Raw genomic sequence first — 8,570 nt, forward strand, 5'->3', positions numbered from 1 at the left:
TAAGAAATAAAGCAATGTTCTGAAGATCCCTTCAGTGTGGGTGCACTATTGGCTGTATCAGTGCTTGTGTTCTGTAGAACAGGTGAGTTGTTACAGCTTCTTGCCCCATTTATCACTGGATAAAATCCAAATACTGCATTGCCCCATGTCTCCTTTCTTCCAAGTAAAGGCAGATTTTGTTCATTCTTCAGTAGGACATATTCATCTGTTGACAAGCAAATTCCTCATGTTATTCACACAATGTTGATTTGCTCCAATGGGATTGTAATTAAGACTTACTTCTCACTTTAATTAAGGCTGATGGATTGTGAGGCAAAGTGTTGCATAATTTGCCCTGGAGAGAGTTTTTCTCTAATTCAATGACATTTGACAACAGGTGTAGCCTACCATACTTCTGGCATACTAGAAATGAAAAAACAACCTTTGAAACAGGATTTTCTCCTTTCTTCATCCTCTTCCTCCCAGGAATTTTAATCCCTGAAGTCTGAGCTCTTCAGCTGCCTCACAAACATTGTTTTAATTCACACAGGCATCCATCAGGACAGCGGCTGTGAAGCTTGGAACAATGTAGGTTTAGAGCACCAAAAATAATAATCCATTTCCCAGGTTAAGCCAAGCATTTCCCAAATAACTCTGCTTATCCTCAGGGATGTTTCCAAAAGTATCATAGTAAAAGCTGCAAGCGGGGAGAGAGCATGTCAGCAAAATTAAAAATACAGCTTTCTGAGATCTTTTTATTCCTATGAAAACAGTCATTTTTTTTTTTATATATGGAAAATTAACTAAGAAGTGAACAAGTGACTGTCAAAATAATTGCTTGCAGAATGAAAAAACCTAAATAAACATAAGTTTACATGTGGATTTATAAGAAAACAAACATACTAAGAGAAAAAACAGACCTACCAAAAAAAAAAGAAAAAAAAAAAGCTCTTTCATCTATCGCAATAAAAAAAAAAATCATTGAAAAGAATCAGATCCTCAAGATCATATACAGGACCCTCCAGGTAGTGGGAATAAACAAAGGAAACTGTAGTGTGTAATTCACAGAGGTAACCTGGAACTTATTGCTGGATTGATTGCAAAATTTCTGAAAATTTCTAACTGAAAAGCAAATAGGCTTGTCAGACCATGTTTGGACATTTAGAGCAGGCTGACAGATATTTCTGGGACTAATAGCAGAAAAAATCAGCAGCACACAATTACTAGGACAATCTGTTCCCTGGCTGTAGACTTTTTGACAGTTTTTTTTTCTCCTTGGGCTTGGGGAGCTGTCATGGAGAAGGGAGGGTCAGGGGTGGCAGTGGCTGCTCAGGGATGGGTTTGGCCCGTGTCCCTGGAAGGAGCCACTGCCCAAGCAGCTGTGCTGTCCCCCAGGCTCTGCTCCTGGCCTTCTGGGCTTTGTTGGGTGGCACAGCCTGTGCCAAGGGCCAACAAGGTGCCTGCAGGCCCCAGCTCTGGGGGAAACAGAGAACGCCGTGGCCATATCCAGCGTGCTGCCAGCTCAGCAGTGCAGCACAGCACGGGCTCTCACTGCCCATTGCTCCCATAGATGCAGCCGGCACCACAACACATGCTCACAATATCTGGGAAAGCATGAGAAGAGTGCTATGCTGGAATTTGGTATTGCTGGAAAAGAAAACGGCGAGTGTTTTGCCTCAAACAGCTTTTTGAAAGGTTGGTCATAGTCAGGAGACATTCCCAGTGAGGCTGCTGTGCACTTCTGGCTAGTCCTTGGTTGCCCAAATAACTCTGCTGAGAGTTCTGCTGCTGCCCAGGCCTTTCATTGGCCTCTTAATTGCTGGGCCTTGTCCTGGGGAGCCCGCTGGGGCTGCAGCCAGTGCTGGCTCCCACTGAGGCTGTTTGTCCAAGAGCAGCCCCAGGAGCAGCGGGCAGAGGCAAAGCAAGGTGGGCAGGAGAAAGAGTGGGGACGAGATTGCCCTTGAAAGGCAGAGGCGCTCTGGGGCCCGCTCCTGGCCAGGGACCCTGCCCAGAGCCATCCCCTGCTTGCCGGGACTTGATGGTGTCATGAGATATGGATTAGAACAAGAGCAAAACAGGCATAAAACTTAAAAGGAATAAAGAAAGTTTATTGACAAACTACAATAATAACACCAGAATAAACTTCCAGAAAAAACCTTTTTTATCTCCTATCTACCCACTATTCTCTTGTTCACATGACAACAGAGACAAAAACTTTGGAACTTTGGTGGTTTAAACAGTCTCAATTCCTGCTACAGTCTTTTCACCAGTCTTTGTAGAGAAACAGAAGTTTCTTTCTGTTAATTTCTGGAGTTTCTCACAAGAAAACTATTTTTTGTTATAGTTTTCCATTACCCTGATGTCAGCTGCCCAGAGCTGCTGTTATCAGAGCTCACTCCTCCCATTTCACAGGTGTGTATGGGCCATGAGTCTAGGGATGGCATTTTAAGGATGAGTTATTCAAAAGCAAAAGTCTTCTTCATCTGTTTCTGTGAGCTTCACCAGAAAACAGTTTTTTTTCATTGTCCCCCAAGGCTTCAAATTTTTGCTTCACTGTTTCCAGCACTTCACTGTATCACAATCACTCTACTTTTTACTCAAAATTTTCACTTTGAACACTCTATTCCTCCCTATATACTGTTATGAATTAAAGGAGTTCTTTCAGGACTTTATTGTCCATCTCCATAGCTTTAACAGAAAAATATTTCATCTTAATTAAAGCATCTTCTTAATTCTCTACCTTTTCTGAAGCTTCTTTTCTTTCCTGTCACTGGTAGTTTATAAAGTCTCTTTACATGTTGATCACTCTCTTTTTCTCTCTCTGGATAAAAAGATTAATCTGCAAGTCTCATCTGAGAAATGAAAAGTTTAAAATCTTGCCCAGGCTTTGTAGATGGCTCTGTGACCTCTGCCGGTGCAGGAGCTGGAGCTGTCTGCGATAGAAAATTCCCCATGGCTGCTCTGGAGAGTGTAGTTGCTGTCTCAGCTCACCGCAGGTCCAGAGCTTTTTCTCCTTCTTTACTCGGCAGTCCCTGGTGAACTCCGTCATTGCAGCCGAGCCAGAGATCTGCTTGGCTCGGCAGAGCCCGGGGCAAGCCCCGCCGGCCCCATCTCCCGGCCGGGAGCTGCGGCAGGCCCAGCCCAGCCCCAGCCCCGTTACCTTTCACAGCCAGGAAACAAAGAGACCCAAAGTGCCCTGACTTTACATCTTAAGGTAGGGTTCACAAGTTGATCTCCCTTTTTAATGGTTAAAATTGCTGTCAATCCCCAGTAATGACCAATAATTGGTCAGGAGAAGGGACTCCTTTCAGTCCCCAGCAACTTCAACTTCTTAGCTCTCACAACCACCTTAAAGGTAAAGTCACCTCACGACAGATGGTGCCAGGAAAATTAATACACAAACACCAGAGGTTTATGTCCAAAAAGGAGACAGAGGAGTCATTTTACTTTATTCCAATAAAGGGAGAGGCCATGGGCCATTCCCCTGGGGTCTCTCAAATTTTTGGAGGGCGCAGGCTCCTGTTTATCCTAATTTCCCAGCCACATCTCCCTCTCTCTTTCCCCACTGGCTGAGGTACTTGACAGGCACAAACTTTCCAGAGTGCCTGATACCGAAATTCCCCTCTAATGTATAACCTTCCCTCTTAATTTCCAATTCTTAGAAATTGATGATATTTCCCCATTGTTTCTTTCATCTTTCAATATCCAATTTCATTTATCAGCAAACCTACAGTTTGTTTGTAAAGGCAAATATCTTTTTTCCATTCATCAATCACTGGAATCTTTCCCATTGTTTCTTTTATCTCTCAGTGCTAGTTTTATCAACCAGCAGACCCACAGCTTGTTTGTGAAGACAAATCCGTCATTCCTCTCAATCTTTTTTTATTTTTTTAATAATTGTCTTTATAAACTTTAGTTATTATTGACTCATTGACTTAATTTACTGTTTCTGGGGTTTTTTTTGGTTTTGCAGTTATTTCCAGTGACATCAATTTCTGTCCTTTTGTAGCTATTCCTGGATTAGTAGGGAGGGCTTCTACCAGCATCCTTTTCATCACATGTTGAATAAGTTGCACTGAGCAAGGGATCATTAATGCTAAAAAGATTAGAGTTGCTACAGCACAAGAAAAACATTTGTTAAATCCATAGTTTACTAGGTAACCATGAAAACACGTCTTATTCTCTTTCTTTCCATGTTTGGACTGGTACATGAGTTAACTTACTTATTGCTTTTGTAATTTGTTTCACCACCTTTTATATATCATTTAATTTGCCACATACTCTCTCTTCTTCTGCTGATAGTATTTGCATTTCTAAGCTCTCACATGAGCTTTCTATCCGCAGTTATATTTTACATCTGTTCTGTTAGATCTGGATCAGAACCTATTACAAAGGGTTTGAGTTTTGTTTTGGTGTTCCCATTTCCACTGATAGTCACGGACAACATGTGTCCTGCTTGTAGAATTCTTTTGGGGGCAGTTTAAAAATAAGGAGTTAAAAAACCTGCTCTTTCCCCACTGCTTTATAGCTTTCAGAATCTTTTTGGTAAATATGGAAGGAACACCTTGCTTAGCTACTACTAGTGAGCTTAACATGCATTTGATTCTATTTGCTGTGATATCTGAAACAATTATAAGGAGGGCAGTTGGAGGTCTAACAATCTAAACCTAAAGTCTAGTCACAAACACTTTTCCCCAAGTATGTGCTTCTTGTTCTATTTAGACAATAAATATATTGACCCGATAATACCGTTAAGGCAAAAAATTGACAAATTATTACTACGTTACCCTAATCAAATACTTGCTAGAATAGCTTTACACTGCCACAAAACCTCAGAATGTTACTGATTTCTACAGAATGTCAGCTTAGAAAAATAAAGAGAGGAGGTAATAAAAGATTCTTTTGAGACTTAATGACTATAAATTGTAGTTACCACTGCAGTGAAAAGAGATTCTCGTTTCAATGGCAACTCAAAGCAATAGAATTTTTATCTTTCAAAGAAATAGCCTTTTTTATGGGTGCAGTAGAATTCCATAAACAATGCCTTACTAACTCCTTTTCCAGTTAAATAGCTATGGAATCCTAACTTCATTGAAATTACTATAGGACATAAGACTAATGCCTTCATTGGTGATCAGAAGAGGTAATTACAGAGATAGATTATTTCAAAGTCATCTTAATGCAAGATTCACAGCAAAAAGAAACACTTGAAGTATCCATGAAGAATAAGCTAATCATAAAACAACAATACTATCAAACTACTTCTGCCACCAGCTCAGACCTACTGACCTCAAATAAGTCTTGTGTCATTTTTTTAAGTCAAGGTTTTGTGGGGATCACACCTATTACTCAGTTTCTACGGTTTCACAAAGATTCTGGTTTCTGTTGGTGCTTTTCATAGACAGGCTCCAGCTTATGTACATCCAACAGCAGAGCACACAAATCTTCCTGCCTTAGCTCTACTCAAACACAAAGATATTACCTTCTGCTCTGATTTTTATTTGACAGATTCCTCTTCTGTATTAAACTCTAGCAGCCACTGTGAGTCATCACCAAAGTCCACGTGACTACTTTTGATAAAGTTACGCAGGTGAACATTTTCTGGGGCTGGGTGGCCTCCAGCTACTGCAAAGGACTCCAGTGATTAGCTGTTAGAAATTGGTTATAAGGAATGAGCTTTTGTGTTCAGAGCTCAGTCAGCACGTTGGCATTTGACAAACCTTTGATTATTAATAGGGTCAGAATTTCATTCCAAATACAACCGAGGAATTTGTGCCTCGGGCTTTGGCAGGACAAGATTTCACATGCTGAATTTCAAGGAAAAGGCCCATATAAGGCTAATCAGAACAAACCTGAATGAGAAACAAGCCTGAATGTAAGCCTTACCCATGTGCTAGTTCCCCTGGGGGTTTTCCTGAGAAAGTGATTAATACTTCTCTACTCATATGGAAAAAACACTGTTAAAAACTGCTTTAGGACAAGCTAATTTTACTACACACTTTATATTTTTAACTATGAAATGCTTTCTTGTAAGACCCCCCCCCCCAGGATCCTAGTAGGATTTCATTGTGTCTTCTAAAAGTCAGTTGTTAGCACTGATTCAAAAGTTTTCACAGGAGCCGGTAACTTATGAAAATATTGTGAAATGTGACAATTTTCGTACAATTTTCTTTGACGATAGAAAGAACAATTTATTTTAAATTGTTTTAAAATTAAATTTAAATTTATTTTAATTAAATTTAAATTTATTTTAAATTGTTCTTGCACAGACTGCATTCAAAGAGTGCTATACTCAGTCTCAGTATTTTACCACAGCAAGAAATTTCTTAAAGTTAGTATTGCCCATACGTAGGCACACATCTTTGGTTTAGGCTGAGGTGGGCAGCACTGAACCACTCCAAGCTGCTGAAGCAGACCCTGAAAGCCAAGGGCCACCAGAGCAGCAGTACAGTTTAAACATGCCACATTCTTCCTACAAGATCAAAAGGGACTGGAAGATCACGCAGGAGTTCCTTTACCTCATATCTGTGGCATGTAGGGACTGTCAGCTTCTTTCAGTGGCACAGCAACAAAGAGAGCACCTGAAGAGCAATATCATATTTATTTCAGGAAATTACTGTATTACTCACAAATGGGATCACTGAGCTGCAATTAAGACAGATTTCAAATCAGAAGAATTTTACTCTCAGATACAAATTTTTCATGAGAGCTTCAAAACATCCAGCCTTCATCCCCTGCCTGGAGCCCCCGGGTCCTGATTCTAAATGACTATATCCCTTCTTTTAAAGGAGGACACATCTCCTGGAGCAAAAAATACATTCTTCTATTTGATAAAAAAATAAATCTTCTGAGGCACTTCAACCAAGTAAGAGACACCTCTGTAACTGTGTCTCCTTACTACAGCCTTGGCACAGTAAGGTTGTTTGACTCATCAACAAACAACAGCTTCAGATATCTGACTGGCAAGAAGAGCAAGGAGGAAATAAATCAATCCAGGGAAATCATGGCACAAACAGCCCTGCAAAACCAGGGAAATGAAGAAGGTACCATATTGTAATGAGTCTTTTTCATTGCAGATCACTCAATTTTTACTGGCGTTTTACCATTCTCTGATGTGAGGAATAACTAGAAACAGTTGTAGATGAATGTTCAGTTTCAGCAGGAATACAAACTTGTTCAACAGAACCTGACTTGTTTCATTATGCAGATTAATAATGGCTCTTTAATGCAGTGTGCTATGATGGGTTTTTATTAAGCAGCCCCCTGTTCATTTCACATTGTTCCAAGAAAAAGAATAAATTCACTCAGGCTATTCTTAACCCAGTGGATTCATGACACACACCTTTGTCTACTGCCAGTTGCTCTTCTCTTTCCAGTGTTCCAGTCATAACACTGTGGTGTATTTAGTTATAAAACAGAAGACTCAGTTCTCCTTAATTTGAAAACTCAGTCATTTGAACAGGATTTTCTTTGTTTGCTGAGAATGGGAACAGCCATGTAATCTCTTGTAACGTCAGCCTCCGTGTTCCTTATTCCTACAGTGGATTTGCTTTCCCTTACGGCACTTTGGCAACACAAAAGCCTCTTTGAAGTTAAGTACTAAATTATATATTATGGCTCTCGTCATTCAAGAGCACTACAATAATTATCTCTATTAAATAACTGGAAAGTACAACAGGCAAACCTAAGTGAAGCAAAAAAATTATGGAGTCCAAGATAAAGCTATTGGTTTTACCCCCATTATTCCCTGCATTATTCGTTCCTAGTTGGAAACTCCATGAGAAAAAAACCTGCTACCTATTACACTGATAATTAGTTGCTAAATACTCACATGACTAATAGCAACCAACTTAAAGAGAAATCATACATATTTGTGTTGTTAAACCTTATCATGTCTGTGAGCCTAATGGAAAGGATACCTAGATTTAATAAAAAGTGGAAGTTCTAAGAGAAAAAACAGTACAGAACTGAAAAAAATTCTGGCCTTTGTTTTAATGAGAAAATAAGGGAAAGAATCAAACAAAGAATATATAAATAATACAGTCCTTGAAGTATATTAAAAATTTTCCCATTATTCCTACAAAAAACAGTACCTTTTAGACCCTGAGTTCAAAATAGGACTAAGACCATGACAAACCTTACTGTAACCTTCCTTTTAACCATGTAAAAGCTCCATTATTTAGGCATTCTAGAATTATTGGCTTTGTTGAAGAATACCCAACAGCAGTAAGCAATTATGCAGATGCACTTGTACTGTAGAAGTTAAAGGTTTATTGTGCTTTCAGATTAATAAAATAATGCCCCTGTATAGAGCTAGCCAATTCCTTTACAAGTTTGCATTTCACGTTTAATCTAGTCCCATAATTTAATCATGATAGGTCTTATGCATTATACCAGGGCTGAAAAAGTGTAATGATCTGAAAGCAGGCTTTTTATGCATGAGATAATTACAGTGTTACCAGCTAGCCCCACAATGTAGACAAGAATAGATGAACCAATTTTTTTTTTTTTTAATGTTTTTATGTTACGCAACTCTTCCATGCTCCTAGGTAAATATAAGACATAAATGAGACTCCCACGTTTATATGAAT

This window comes from Cyanistes caeruleus, unplaced genomic scaffold, assembly GCF_971803275.1.
Source record: "Cyanistes caeruleus unplaced genomic scaffold, bCyaCae1.hap1.1 HAP1_SUPER_29, whole genome shotgun sequence".
Taxonomy (NCBI): Eukaryota; Metazoa; Chordata; class Aves; order Passeriformes; family Paridae; genus Cyanistes; species Cyanistes caeruleus.